This window comes from Mus pahari, chromosome 3 (genome assembly GCF_900095145.1).
Source record: "Mus pahari chromosome 3, PAHARI_EIJ_v1.1, whole genome shotgun sequence".
In the NCBI taxonomy this organism is placed as follows: domain Eukaryota; kingdom Metazoa; phylum Chordata; class Mammalia; order Rodentia; family Muridae; genus Mus; species Mus pahari.
Window position 1 is genome coordinate 87,393,464 of NC_034592.1, and position 16,080 is coordinate 87,409,543.

Genomic DNA, 16,080 nt, shown 5'->3' on the forward strand with positions numbered 1-16,080 from the left:
GAGGGAGGGAAAGAGAGAGAGAAATATGAATATATGAATATGCAGGTCAAAATCATAGCAACAGGATATTAAACGAAATAGTCTTCCTAAAAACAGTCTTTATGTAACAGGGGCCATACCCACATAACCATATTAGTCACCTCTGATGCTGGCTGCCTCCAAGCCAGCAACCCTAACATTTGCCTTTACCACATCAAGACTCAGTCATCCCTGAGGGTGGGATGCTTTTTTCTGGATGCCCCAAGATCTTGCCTTCTCAGATTGTCTAGAGGATAAAACAAATATAAAACTGAACACACTTGGCCAGGTGTGGTGGTGCACACCTTTAATCCCAGCACTCGGGAGGCAGAGGCAGGTGGATTTCTGAGTTCGAGGCCGGCCAGCCTGGTCTACAGAGTGAGTTCCAGGACAGCCAGAGCTATACAGAGAAACCCTGTCTCGAAAAAACCAAAGGGAAAAAAAAAAAAAAAAAAAACTGAACACACTTGAAACCCTGTCCTACAGCAAACAGCATTTATTAATATTAGTGTTATCATTACTCTCCTCTCTATGCCCTGCACCCAAATATATCCACAACACCAAGGCCATCATCTACAAGCAGAAAGAACACATTTTCCTGTTGTGGTGAAGAATATGGACAGTTGATCTACTCAGTGGTCATTTCCTGTGCCAGAGAATGCTGAACCCTAGGTCCTCACCCCCGTTAGTTCTCCATGGATCCTTGTGCACCCTATCAACGCTTGTGAGCCTCACTCTTAATTATGTTAAGTGTGTGATATTACAATGTGTGCTTCATTAGCACACTAAATTAGAGCATCTGTCCACATCTAATCACTTCTGTGAAGGAAGACGTTGATACATTGATACTTCTGTAACAAGTATGATATGATATAAAAATAGTAATGATTTGTCTTGGAAATAATCACTGTACCGGCTGATAGTAATGAGGAGATTTGCCTATATTCATATTAAGAGAATGTGTTAAATTATAATTTAAAGTTATTGAAAATAATATCATTTTTCCCAGGTCCCCCGAATTTGTTCCTTTGGAAACGAGGTTAGAACTCTGGATGTTTTACTAACAAGCAAGGATTATTTGCTCAACTTGGTCTTTAGAAAGGATTTACACTTGTCTCCAACATCTCAACAATTCACTGAGAGGCAGATCCACGAGATCTCAGCAAAATAAGTAGCTACACAGCCGCATGCTTGCCAAAGCCTCCGGGTGCCCGCGGCTAATGGCCTTTGCCGCAGTGCTCAGTAGATATCTAGGGAAATTCTCAAGAACTGTAGGAGTGAGAACCGTTTCTCGCAGCAGAATTATCTGGTGGACAACCAGAAGAGAGACACTTCTTCCAGGCCTCCTACGTGTGAGGTATCTGGGCACAGGATAGAAATGCCAAAGCCTATCCCTTGTGTACTGTGGCTTGAAGCCAGCTCAACGTAAGGCTCAATTTGGAGGTCTCCTATTAATATGGACCATCCCGTTTGTTTCCTGATACCCACTATCTCCAGTAAAAATTAAATATCCAGTTTTTCTTCCCCCAAGGTCAGAGTTTAGAATCATTACAGGGAAAGATAAAACAAAAACAAAACTGGAATTTAACACTCCTTCTGCTCCAACACCCAGATCAAATACTTTTATGTAAGCTCCAGCCTACAAATCATTACTACAAATTATTCATGAGCATTGTCTGGGTGTTTTCACGTTCTTTGCTTAATTTAATCCTTACTAGGCCTGCTCAGTAGATGTTATTATCCCATTTTCCAGATGAAGAGCCTTAGATGCTAATATTTACAGAATTCACCCAGAGACACTCAACCATCCAGTGACAGTGTCCAATTTAAAGCAAGGCATTCTGACTCTCTACCCAGGGTTCACTTTATCACACCCCAGCAAACCCTTGGCCCCAGCTATGAGAACTCAATGCCCACCCCTTCAGACACAAGCAGCCTATATTCACAAAGTTCCACAAGCCTCTGGCCAGTAGAGGGACGATGTCTGAATTACAACTAGCTGCTTTTTAATTTTTTAAAAGGAACAAAGTTAGAGCCAAAGAGATGGCTCTGTGATTAAATGAAGAGCACTGACTGCTCTTCCAGAGGTCCTGAGTTCAAGTCCCAGCAACCACATGGTGGCTCACAACCATCTGTAATGGGATCTGATGCCCTCTTCTGGTGTGTCTGAAGACACCACAGTGTACTCATTAAAATAAATAAATTAATTAATTAAAAAAAAAATGTTAGGCATACACTGAATTTCAGGCCCACGCAAAGCCAAAACAAGTCTGGTTAGCAGTCACCTGGAAGACAGACTGTCCCCCTTCAAAATCCACTCATCTCTTCCTCCAGATTGTGACAGTAACCCTACCGAGCAAAAGCTTGTTAAAGCTCCTAAGGGAGAACCCAGGGCAAACTGCACGGTGGCCACGTTCAGCACTCTGTTGTCAGACACAAGGAATACCCTCTCTTATTCTTGACAGGCTCATCAGGGTTAAGCTGGTATCAGGTGGGGGAAGGGTTAATATTAACTAAAGTTTCTCAGATCCATACCTAGCTTAAGGTCCTCACTCCGGGAGTCTGCTTATCATGAGTCTGTGATACAAGGAGAGCAAGAAACAGCAGATAAGCCGCTTCAGTTTCCCCACGGTTACATCAAAGAAACCGTGCATCAAGACAAGGTTATCTGCGATAAGTTTTCACAGTAAAATAGTGGGGTTAGTGGGATGTTCGGTCCCTCTTTACAGGAACACAATTATCTGTTTGGCTCTTTGCTCCTTTTTATTTTAAGCTTGTAACATCAGAAATCATGTTTCGGTTGCACCTCTACACAACATAATGTAAGTAAATAGTCCAAAACTCCTCACCAATGAACTACAATGCTAGGAAGTACACGAGAGATCAGGAGAAGGGATACAAGTGAGGCCAGTGACCAGGCGCTAAGGAGCCTAGCCCCAGAAGGCAAGCCAAAGAGAGGCTGTGGTTAGGTGCTAGTGAAATCGGTTTCAAAGGAGCATTTAACAGGACCATCTCTTTTTAAAACCGAGTCAATTAATACCCTAGGAGCCTCTTTAAGTGGGGCACTCTGCTTGACCCGGTTATAAGCGCTGTCTGCTGCAGATACAGAGCTGAGCCATCTGGAACAGCACGGGCTTTTCGGGTTGGCCCAACCAGCCCTGTTGCCCCCATGATTACCATCGAGTCTTCCTCTAGGACAGGGTCCATAGCTTTCTCATCTGCTCAGTCACCCATGAACAAACCAATGTTGCTCGAGCTGAGTGGATGCCAATGTGTGGAAGGCTCACCTCAGGCTGATCCTGTGGGAGCCAAGGTGCCTCTTCAAATGCTAGTCGAGAATCACCTGCTCTCTATTGATCATAAGCCGCCCAATTCTGCTATCTCACCAGCTCTGGGCCCATGGGTTAGGGTGCCATAGCATGTGTCATTAGCCGCAGACACCCCTTCTGAAGGTGCCAGGTGCCAGCTTCATACCTTGCCAGTCTCAAAGTTCTGAAGACCCTAAAGGACATCTTTAGGAGCCCCTAGTAATCTTCCCTTCTCTGGGCATCTGTTACCTCTCTCTCTGTTCTCATCCCAACCCTCAACATAGTGGTGCCCCCATCCTTGGCCACCATAGCTGACAGAATCTGTAAGTTCAAACATATCTTTAAAATAATCAGTATGTACAAAAGAGGAAACTCAAACCCAGAGACGTGCAAACCCACAGCCTTGCCAGGTCTCCTCGCTGCCTTGGTGAGCACTGCCCCACCAACCACCTTCCCTGTACTGTATACTCTGATCACTCCAAAGACAGAGCCAGCCTCAGGGAAGGTCCCTAAGAAATAATCCTTGTTCCCGTCTGAAAGGTAATAAAGTTTTCATCACTGACTTTAAAGGAGGGATAGAATTGTCTAGTGTAGACCATCTTGGCTTCTTCATCATGATGCCATTTGGCTAGAAAATATGTCCCATCCTAAGATAAGCTATCATGAACAGCCATTCTCTCCATGACGTCGACAATTTCCTGCATATCTTACTACCTGGCTCTCTAAAATTCTGACCAGCATTTAAAAAAAAAAATCACAAATTTTAATAAGCGCAAGATGCCTGCTCCTTAGAATAAATTGTATTGTTTAAAATCATTTTATAAACAGTTAAGTATAAAAATGTCAATAAAATGAATTATCCACCCTCTCCCATCAGCTGTAGGGAACCAATTTAAGGAAAGTTGGGCAGTGTGGCAGCCTCCTGCCTCACAGCTCCGAGGGTGACCCCACTACAGATTTGTCTTACCCAAGCTGAAAGCTCTGTGCTCAATTAAATAGTACCAGAAGCAGGGGCAGAGGGCATAGTCTTGAAACACCAAACCAATGCTTCCCAACCGGGGCCCCACCCACAACAGAAAAGTCTGTGGCTTCAGTTCTGTGAAGAGGAGAGCCAGCTGAATGGGAGAAATGGCTTAAAACACCAGCGAAATGGTGGCACTAAGATCCAGGTTCCTTCACTCCGGAGCCCTGTGTGTTGTTGAGCTCTGTTTTGGTGTTACAGTACCCACCCCACCTCACCTCCCAGAAGTCTTCAAAGGCGATATCTGTTTTAAAAGGCCTAGGGATGCCTCCAACCAAAGGGAGAGGAGACTGAGCGAGCTCTCGTGTAAGCCTCCAAAACCGTGTGTGACAATACAATATGAAACAACATTCTTACATGTCAAAAACGCAAGGAAGCACAATGAACACAGCCTAGTTCTCAAATCCCCAAAGAGCGGAGGATACCAGAAGGAAATCAAACCTAGTAAGAGTCGGGAAAGCAAAATCCCACTTCCTTAGAGCAGAACACGGCCCCAAAGTGCACACCTTCTGACCTGCTAATAATACCATCTAGCTAACAGAACACAGAACACCAACAAGAACAGAGCTGAAGTCTCAGTTCTGTTTTTCTTCTCAGGCCTTCAGAGGTATTGAAAGAGGACTGAGGTAACAGCAGCCAATGAATGGGAGACCCTGAGGGTACCCACAAACGTGGGGTCATAGGGATGAGTGGGGCTTATCCGAGGTTTAGAAAGACCCAAGGTATTTATTTGCATAAGAAATCGCAGTATAATAATATAATAAGGAAAACATCAGAAAGCTTGTGTGGATATAGGTAATATAATTTTTAGCACACACAACAACAACAACAACAACAACAAAATGTTATTAACTCTGGGACCTTTTGCATAAATGAGGTAAAACACACTTCCATACCCACAACTACGGGAAGAGGTCCTGAATAAGGGCCTCATGAGTGGTCACAGAACTTCTAACACAGCTTCCTCAAGATTGCTCTCTTAACATCTGTCCAATGAAATAGAAACATGGGAGGTGGTACTCATAATAGTTGGTGGTGTTTAAATGTGGTTACAAACTTCCAAAGAACTCTGATCTCTCCCATCACAGTTCTTAAATGCCACTCTCCAGTGATGCAGCAGAAACTAGTCCCACATGGCTTCATATTCTAATAGCATTCTCAACTGTGAAATTCTCTTTATCTCTTCTTTAAAGAAAACAAACAAACAAACAAACAAAAACATCTTTATCTCTTCTGTAGAAATTGACTCTTGACTTCCCTGGACCTCAAGGAAAGTAGCGCCCAGTCATTCATGATCCCTAACTTCTCCTTAGTCATTAAAAGATATTGTCTGGATAAATCCTCGCACCAATGTCCACAGAACCAACTGGTGTTACCATCAGAAATCTCAGACTCCGAACGCCCCCATTCTCCCAGAGATCAATGTGGAAAAACAGTGGAGACATCTGAGGACTCAGAGAATTTCATGCTTCATCTAGAACTCGCATCGTCGTACAGCAGAATTCAGAGAGTCCCAAGGAAGACAAGAAAATAAACATGGCCTTGCCACTTCGTTGCTCTCACGAACCAACAAGATTCATTCCCCCACTGATCTCAGCTCGATCCACACTGAGACCAGCACTTGTTCATAGTGTACAAACAAAATCAAGAGTCCCTGCATGGAGGACATTTGTTGCTGGTGAGTCATGTCTGCCTGTCTGGTCATAGTATTCCATTGTGGAAAAACAAAGGGTTGGTCTGTCCTCTTGTGATTCGGTAAAAATCATCTACCTAAGTTGAGTTTTCTTTCTGTCTAGGATCATTTTTAAGGGTACTGTCTGCCTAACCTTGGCCACCTGACTCCTGCCGCCTTTGTGAGTATAGATCCTTTAACCTATCTACACCTATTTCCTCAAACTGGAATACACTAAAGGTGAATTGGCTTTTCCCAATAGCTCCTGAGTCAGAAGAAATATCAGCCAAGACACCTCTAGACTGTGAGACCTATGCTCGCTCTGAACCCTACCAGCCCTTAGCCAGCCAGCTCAGTCACTGAGCGGCATCAGAGTCACCTGTCTCCGTTTGCTTTTGTGTTCCACAGAAATCTAACCCAGGGATATAACTCTGGCACACATACCACATGGACAGAGAGAAACAGGGGGCTTTTAGACTCTTGCTGATTGGCAGTTCAGACAATGTCGGGAATTCACAGATAACACTCACCCGAGTAATCCAGCTGCTCTCACCCAAATAAAATCTAACAAGACCCAGTGGGGGAGCCCAGGGAGCACAAGCTCTACTTCCTGCCAGCTGCCCCGGGAGGCTCTGGCTTATTTTCACCTGTCTGCTTCAAGACAGCTGGGTTTTCCACCGCGCAGGTGTTTGAATTCCAGGTTCAAAAGAAGTTTAAAAGCGAGGACTTACCTCATTTACCTAAAGATTCTGGGTGGGAAGTCCTATGGCTCTGGCGATGGAGAAGAAGGCAGGAAGCTATCACACCAGCTCCTACCGGGATGGGGAGCCACGGCCTTATCACGTCTGAGCTCTCATCAGAGTGAAGATAAATGCATATGACAATAATTTAAAATCATTTTGTAGGATGTTAAGCAATAAGCCACCAACCGGGAATTCCCTAAGTCACTTCCCCCTCCTCTGATTGGCTGCCCGGCCCTTTAAAAAAATAAAATAAAGGATTACAAACATTGGCTCATTTGCATTTGGCCAACTCACACGTTAGTGTTCAAACAAAACAGGTCTAACCAGGTTATGCCTGTGTCTCAAGAACAGAGACAACCTGTTAATGGATGAGGAATTGATTTGGTGGTGACTGTACTTTTCAGCTTAGAGGCAGTTTCAGATGAAAAGTATCTCGCTCCCCAAAGATGCTGTGAGGAAGGGGGAATAGAAAAGCTAAGTCCAAGACCCCGTCAAGCAAATGAAGGAAGAGGGCTGGAGGTGCCATTAAACATCCGGCTCATTTTCTAACCCGTATTTAGTCCTCCACTATGACATCAAGATCTTAGTCCTGGCTGTGCAGGTACCCGGCGTGGAAGGAATTTCTAGTCCATTCCGTCTCTGGGCATCATGACCAACTTTTGTAGTGACTCTTGACAATTTCAGAGGCTTTCCCCAAGTCCCAGGTAAGCACCTTGGAGGAGCAGACAGTCCTGGAAGGGAGGGGCCACTATAAGATGTCTTTGGGCAACAAACCTCAGCCAGACAAGGACTGAGGGACCAGCTTGTCTTCACTTCCCCTTGACCCTTACACGATGCAGGGATTCAGAAAAGAGAAAACCAAATGCCAGTCTGAGCAAGATGTGAACTGCTAAGGGGATCTGCGGATTTCACAGATTCCCACCCCTTGAGCTAAGGGTGCACAGGGAGTTTCCTAGTCTTGCTTCATTGGGTCCCACATGTTTCTCAACCTGCACAGGTGAGCGACTACCCTGGACAGGAAAAATACAATCCCCTAACCATTAACTTTCCCTTTTGGGTCTTCCTGGACACCAGCCTTCTATGAGCAAATCATCCCCAGCAGGTTTGTTGAACTCCGTGAGGCTCTTCTCCCTTTGTTGGAAGACAGGAAAGAGTTTGGCAGAGAAGATTTTGTGATCACAACTCAGAAGTTCCTTCTGTGAAAAAAAAATAAGTGATAAGTGTGTGTGTGTGTGTGTGTGTGTGTGTGTGTGTATACGCACTCACACGCGTGCATATATATATACACACACATACATGTATATATATGCAAAAGTTCATGGAAAAACAAAACCCAAATGGTTGTTGTGCTGCTAACTAGGGTAGGAGCCAGCCAGCTTCAACGCTCCCTTGTACTTGTTGCTTGGTTTAAGCACCATGAATTCAGAGAATTTTCAGGTTCAAAAGACAGTGGTGAGGCAAGGGTGGGTTTGGAGGGGTCTTGGAAGAGAGAAGGTCTTTAAAGGAGGTATTGGCGTCCTTAATGTTTAGGCTCTGCTTCTCTAACCTCCAGCAAATAAACCCACTTCCCCTCCAGTTCAACCTTATCTAGCTGCCAAAGGCTCTGTTGACATGCAAATGTATGCCCTGGGCCTTATAAAAACAGTAAATGTCATCACTGCCCATTATCATATTAGCCCCAATTAGTCTATCAGCTCCAGATCTGAGAGAGAGGCCCCAGGGAACAGCCAGCTGGAGTTTTGCTGGAGAGATGAATCAAGCTGCCCTAACTCCACCCACCATAGGGTGTTTGCAGGGGGAGAAGGGGTGGGGTGGGGGTGGGGGAGGGCTCTAAGGAAGCAACCTTAGCCTTCTCCACACTTTTGCATGACCTTCACCTGAAACAGTAGAGACTGGTAAGGGGAGTGGTGTGTATAGTCCTGAGGTACAAACATCAAATACAAATTCCTAAAAGTTGTGGCTCCGAAGCCCAGGCCCAGCCACTCTTAGTTATGGGCCTTTTAATATCAAGATGAAGCAGTCTATTTCTGCTTCCATTCCTTTTACACTAATTCTAATAAGCTAGATGGACACTCCTGAGAAGGGACAATCTGGGGCATTGTTGGAGGTGGGATGTCACCTTATAGCCACAGCTACTGTGTGTGTGTATATGTGTATATATACATATATATATATATATATATATATATATATATCCACACGTGTATATATTAATATACATATGAATATATATGTATACATAGAATATATATTACCTAACCAAGTGTCTTATAATTAGTGGGTCTGTATTAAATATTGATTGTTTTCTTTACTTGGGACTAAACTTACCCTTCTAGAAGAAAAACAATAGCTAAAACAGTACTTCTCCTCTTAGGGGGTAGAGGGAGAGAGAGAGACAGGGAGACAGAGACAGAGACAGAGACAAAGACAGAGACAGAGACAGAGACAGAGAGACAGAGAGAAATATTGATTCCTAGGCATTCGTTCACAGAGAAACTCCTCTAGATGAAGTCATTTACCTGATAGTCAATTTCAACAAAACAGTGCAGATAGGTAGGTGGGTAGGTAGGTAGGTGAAGAAGTATTGGGTAGAGTGTCATTATCATCACAGATTTCTATCATTCACTCTATATTTCTAAGATTCTCTGGAAGACAAATAAGAAGGAAATAGAACCAGGAACTATAGTAAGGTCTCGAGAAACACAAATACTCTGAATAGAAACCTGCCAGGCATCGGACTTGTAGAAAGATGTAGAGCCTCTGAGTCAAGTCCTGAGGTAAGATGTCTCAGTAAAGGGCCTACTGTACAAACATGAGAACTTTTGTTCAGATCCACTATGCCCAGGTAAAACGCCAGGCATGGCAGCATGCACCTGCACTCCTGGCACTAGGGATGCCAACACGTTCCCTGTGGCTTGCTGGTCAGCTAGTCCTGCTGAGTCAGTGACAGTTCCTGTCTCAGAACCTAAGGTGGGGAGCCATTGAAGAAAATGTCAACCTCTGGCCTCTCTGTGCACATGCACTCAAGTGTATACACACAGGCATGACACCACACCACACACACACACACACACACACACACACACCACACACACACGGTAAGAAGCAAAGGGACCTAACTGCTAAACCAAGATTCTCTCTGAGATCAGAAACTTTAAAGGGTCCAAGGCTCAGACAAAACCCCGATGTCATTACAAAGCCAACGGCAGTGATGTCCTTGTTTTGCACAAAGGCAGATGCTCCTTTGCTTTACACTTCAGTCCCTAACTAGAAGCCTATATTCATCTTTGAAAGCAAATGTGTGTTTGTGTACATTGCTGTCTCTCATTCTCTCCTGATGATCTGGATCTACCAGAGTGTGGTATGTAATCAGAGACAAACAAAAGTTTAACACAAGCTGAACAGGAACAAGAAATATTCTCTCTCTCTCTCTCTCTCTCTCTCTCTCTCTCTCTCTCTCTCTCTCTCTCTCTCTCTCTCTCTCTCTCTGTCTTTCCATGTATAACTAACAGGGGACAGAAAGTCAGTCATTTATTAGCCTGGTTATAGCCAAATAAGGAACTAGACTTCATACATATGATGTACATAAAGTCTCTAGAAACACAAATACTCTAAACAGAAACCTGCTTCATCTTCCCTTCAGGTCAGATGGTAAGAGGCATCTCACCTTTACCATCCTCCTTAAGTTCTGAGCGTCAATGATTAGATTTCTGGACTCTGCGATGATCTCACGGGCCCTGAAAGTGGCATTCTGTTTCTTGGGGAGGTCATAGGTTGACTGTTGTCCTCATGTTTGCACGGAGCTCTCTGTAGCTATCATCATCACATCTGTGTTGTGATGGTGACCCACCGGCTGCTGAGCAAAGCCTCCGCACTGCTGTACTGCCAAGGTGAGAGACAGCCTTCCTGGGGAGTAGGGAGGACCCAGTGATGCTGAAAAGTGCTCAGTGTGGCAAGAGACAGGTGGAGAGACACAGACAGGCAGACAGGCAGGCAGACAGACAGATAGCTTTCTCCATCATTTGAACATGTCTCCAGCCCTACTTAAGCACTAAAGGGAAAAACAGAAGTACCCTAAATTCCTACTCAGAAGCCCTCTGTTCCTGCCCAGCACCGTTACCCCTGCCTTACCTCTTCTACAGCGTATTATCTTGCTATTCCCTCTCTGGCTTTATCGTCCCTCAGGACCAGCCTCACACACTGTCCCAACCCCACTGTGGGGACAGTCACTCTGGTTCTTGGATCAAACTACTCCCAGACTCTCAGGACCAATTCTCGGTCTCCGAAAGGGCCAGAAGACCAAGCAAAAGTAGACCTCTGCCAGACAAGTTTTCTGTAACCAGAATTTTCTTTTCTGTATGGGGAAAAGCTTTTCATAATTAGAGCAGGCTTTCCCACCTTCTGGGTCTCTTTATAACAGATGAATTAAAATTGAATATATCTAAGGTATACAACATGATGCTTCGGTATGCCTTGTGGAATGAATAAATCAAACTAATTAACATATGCATGAACACAACCATTTAGCAGGGTTTTTTTGTTTGTTTTTGTTTTTTTTGTTTTTTTGGAGTGAGAACAGTTGTAATCTGTTCTCAGCAGTTTTCAAACACACAATATCTTGATTTTAACTCCCATTATCCCATTGTACAATTATCAGTTGCTTTCATAGGCTGTTTTGCTTAAGATCACCCTTCCCACTATCATAGAACCCTAAATAAAAATTTAATGAAAGGATGTCTATAGCATGTGGCTGAACTCCAGCCAGAGTGAGACCTTGTCTCAAACAAGTAAAAGCAAGCGAATGAATAGCAAAGCAAACTAAAACTAGACACCAACGTGAACAAGTCTAAACTGTGGTGGCAGACCTGGATCTTAGGGGCCAGTCTCCAGCCCCTGTGGTTCAGTATCAAATACTGGAAAAGCTGAATGTTCAGAATAAAAATTGAGGGGGAAACCCACTGCAAAAGTAGGGATTTTGTGTTGTCCGGGAAGTCATGAGGGTCTTTTGACACAAAGGTCACCCTGCTGCTCACCAGGCTTGGTGGCACTGGATAGGCTAAATGCCACATGAGAAGTCTCTGACATCTGGAAACAAAATTGAGGAACAAAACAGAGGGGGCTGTGACAGTGATCGAAGCAAGGACCGAGGACAACAAGGAAGCCAAGCTGGGAAAGAAGGTCACTATCCTGTGACCATCGCTCCTCATAAGCAGCTTCTCGTGTCTCAGAGTGACCACCCAGACAGTCATTCCAAAAACCGTCTTCCAGATAAAGCTAACACCGTCCATACCCTTGGACCAAACGCATCATAGCGAAACTCCCAGAAGTGCTATCAGAAAGGAGTCAGGCACATCTACTATGCAAAATACTCATTTGTATAAATAAGTTATCCATTCAGGCTATTCAAAACATTTGCACCTGTGGGCTGGTAGGAAGCAGGAAAGAAACCTCTGGAATTATTTCTGAATAATTTCATATTTGGGGGAAATCCAGATGAAATCTCCCTGCTGATGTTGGGACATGTCTCTGATTTTTTTTCTCTCTCTCTCTTCTCTCCCCACCCCAACTCTTAGTAATCACGTGTTAGTGTAGGGTTTGAAATCAGTCAGTCTCTTGCTCTCTGCACAGGCTGTATGCCAAACAGTCCTATTTTGACAGCTAACTTTTTTCATGACATTGATCCAAGGAGGTTTGATATGAGTCATGATTTGGAAGCTAATAGCTCTGAAATTCTGATATCTATCTCTCTATATATAGATAGATATAGATAGATATAGATATAGATAGATAGATAGATAGATAGATAGATAGATAGATAGATAGATAGATAGATAGATAGATAGATGATAGGGAGGGAGAGAGAGAATATATATATGTATGTATATGCATATATATAGTGTAGGTGGATGTACAGTAAAACCGAAATAAGGAACTTGGCTACAAACAGAACCAAATCTGCATAGTCAATGCATAGGAAAACTTCTGTTGGGACACAACCCCAACAAGAGGGGCCAGTTACGGTCTGCATAAAATTCCTTACAGTGGAAATCACAGAGGCTCTGGGATTCTGAAAAGAATGGCCTAAGATAGGCCAGGGCTACAGCTCACTTAGTAACATACCTGCCCACAAACATGAGTACTTGGTGCAGAACCCCACTTAAGAATCAGGCATGGTGTTGTGTGCCTAGAACACTGTCCCTGGGGGCAGTGAGATGGGACGATCCATGAAGAGCACTGCGCAGCCAGTCTAGCCGATTGTTGATGTGCAGGTTTGAGAGATCCTGTCAGAAGAGTAAGGTGCAGAGTCGTAGAAGAAGGCACTTGAAATCGACCTCTATCCTCCACATGTGCATTTACATGGATGCACACACGGTTTAAAATTAATATGAAAAGAATGCTATAAGAAGAGAAGAGGACAGAGTCACTCCAACAAGAAGAGACTACAGACAGGCAAGCCACACTCCCTGTAGACTCCTTTCCTCAACACTAAGAGACAATGTCAATGGACTTTTCCCATCAACACCAAAAAATTTCAAAGCCTTTTTTATGGCCCTCAGACTCATTGGCCAATAACTCATCAGAAGTTTCTAGAACCACCAGGGCATAAAACCTCAGGTAAAACAGTCTTAGAGCTCAAGGTTGTGTGGTCATGGTGAGGGAGGGGTACCCCTGGCGAGCACTTCACTTTTGCTAATCCATTTTTTTTTTCTCCCAGCTTAGTAGGTCACCTTAACTTGAAGACTGAAGACCAAGCTGAGAAACACATGCTGCTTGCTAGGAGGAGGACAAAGCTCTGTGAGCTCGAGCCTTGGCTGAGGGAAACATGCTCTTAGAATCAAGTAAGATGAGCCTAGAAAGTCACAAATGTCATCCCAGTGAAGGTGTAACTGCCAGACATCCAGAGTTCTGCAGGTCACGATGACATCTAGAGCCTCTCTCAGAGGAGAGCTGAGCCTTCCATTCACTGTATTTCCCTTCTTCCTCATGGCATCCACCATGCACAGGGCACAGGGCAGAACTGCTGGAAAAGATGGTGACCCAAAGAGAGGGAGGATTGGGGGCTTATAGTCAACCCAATGACTGCAAAATCCACTTGGCAAAATGTCTTACCATCTTAGTCACAGTTGTAGCTGAGTCTCTCTCTCTCTCTCTCTCTCTCTCTCTCTCTCTCTCTCTCTCTCTCCCTCCCTTCCCCCCTCCCTGGCACACACAAACACATGCACACACAGCATATATGCCCCATTCTGGACTTCCTTGCATCTGTGACCCTCTCAAAACAGGATCCAATTCATTCTCTTTGTCAAAAATCATTGCCAGTTCTCTACCCCAGGCTCATATTCCTCAGAGGGAAACACACCATCTCAGGTGACATGCAAGATGATTTCAAGTGCAGATCATCATTTTTTTAAGCTATGTGATTTTGATGTGAAAAAATTTAATAAGTAAAAGTGAGTCAACTGAAAGCAAACTCTTACCTTCTGTAACCCCAGGAAACAGTGGGAACAGTAGCAAAGAAACAGAAAAGGCTGAAATGCAGGGAGAATTGACTTAAAGATGGGCAGCACTCCACACTGCTAGCACCATGGCAGATAGCAAACTCTCAGTGCTGTGTCCTGCCAAGGGAGAGACTTCCTCTTGCATGGTGTAGTCTCCACTTAAATTCCTAGTCTGAAGTCTCTAAGCCTCCAACCTCAGAGGGTGCATCCCAGTGCAAGGGATGTGTCTTCTACAGAAGCACCCTGCACTGCCCTGTTCCCCTGTGTCCTGTTGTGACCCAGACAGGATGAAGATGAGCAAGACAGCCCCTCCCCCATCTTCTCGTTCAGCCCTCCCCAACTGCCTTCATTCCAAATTGGAATTTCCTAGGATCCTTTGTCCTTGGAAACAAGTAATACTCAACATTTAACAAAAACCTCTGGGCTTTCTGCCCCATGCTTAGGGTGTACCAGGCAGTGGTGCCTCAGTCACAGGTCGGCAGGAAAAAGGTCTACTGTGGCAGATACAGACTGTGACGAAGTCAATTTTCGGATTACTGCTGTTCCCTGACAGCCTGGAAAATCTAGCCCGAGACTTCTTTGTGGTCCTGTTTCAGGAAGGCCTAACATTACTCCACTCAAGTAGCACGGCAACCAAACTTACTTGTTGAATCAAATACCATGGCACCAGCTCCAGGGTTGAGATTAATCATTAATGTTAGCTGAAGATACTGCCCTCTGACTTCCTCTCTCTCTCTCTCTCTCTCTCTCTCTCTCTCTCTCTCTCTCTCCCCCCCATTTGTTTCCCTCCACCTCACCACCCCATCCCACCCCCCACCCCTTCACACACACCAAGACAAGGTTTCTCTGTGTAGCCCTGGCTGTTCCTGTACTCACTTTATAGATCAAGCTGGCATGGAATTCACAGAGATCTGTCTGCCTCTGCCTCCTGAGTTGCTCATCTTTTAGAATCTGTTTCCCCTTTACATCTGTTAGATCCCCCACAGTGTCCCTTTGGTATATAATACAGACTCTGTTGGGTTTGGTGAGTTTCTGGAGTTCATACAGTTCTTAAACAGGAGGCAAAGCTTGAGGTCGAGTTCAGGGTCCTTACGGCAGTGCATTGAGATCTCCAAGCTGCAGGCTGAGGAGATAGCTCCAACCGTCATGGGGAGTCAAGCCCATAGAAGCACGCTGTAGCCATGTGGTAACTACAGGAAAGAGGGAATCACCGAGAGCCTCAGGACAGGGGGAGGCCAGAATCATTGAAAAGAATGCAAGGCTGACCTTCAGCCTTCACTCCACGACTGCCCCTCTTTTCTTGCTTACCCTTACCCTCCAGAACCCCTGCCAAGCTCAGCAGGGAGGCTACATTAGGGTGGTCAACCCATTCTAGATCCTGCCCCATTTTAACACTGAATGTCCTGTCGAACCCCTCAGTTCCTGTCAAACTAGCCAAGCTGGCCAACCTGGGTGCATGCCACACTTGACATTTTTCAGCCTGATCGTCTCTCCTAGCCCTGCATCCTTAAGCTAGAGGCCATCTCTGAGACGGTTTCCTCGTCTGAAAATGGACTCCATAACACTCCTCACTCTCAACACTGCGTTGGGGACCAGAGAGGAAGCATGTTAGGGGCTCATGCACCCTGAATGTCTACATTGATTAACACCTGTGGATGATACACTGAGAGCCCTGTGGGAAGGAGGAGCGGCTGCTGAATCAAAGAACCTGTTTGCTGCTTAATACTGGCTGAGCCACCATCTCTTCGGGTGGCCAACATGTGGCAGGAAAGAAGAGTCATGCTTGCAGCACGCTGGGCACCAACCCCTCACTTTATTATTT

The 16,080-nt window shown here is 44.9% G+C and overlaps 1 protein-coding gene across 1 annotated transcript in view; it reads right to left on the minus strand.

The window, feature by feature from the left end:
* The window catches only part of Ehf (ETS homologous factor), a 40,707-nt gene extending 33,815 nt beyond the window's left edge, over positions 1-6,892 (minus strand). Inside the window, exon 1 of the mRNA XM_021193992.1 lies at positions 6,751-6,892. The gene's annotated coding sequence lies outside the window, so the exon portion shown is untranslated. The remainder of the gene's footprint in view (positions 1-6,750) is intronic.
* Between the last annotated feature and the right edge of the window lie 9,188 nt (positions 6,893-16,080).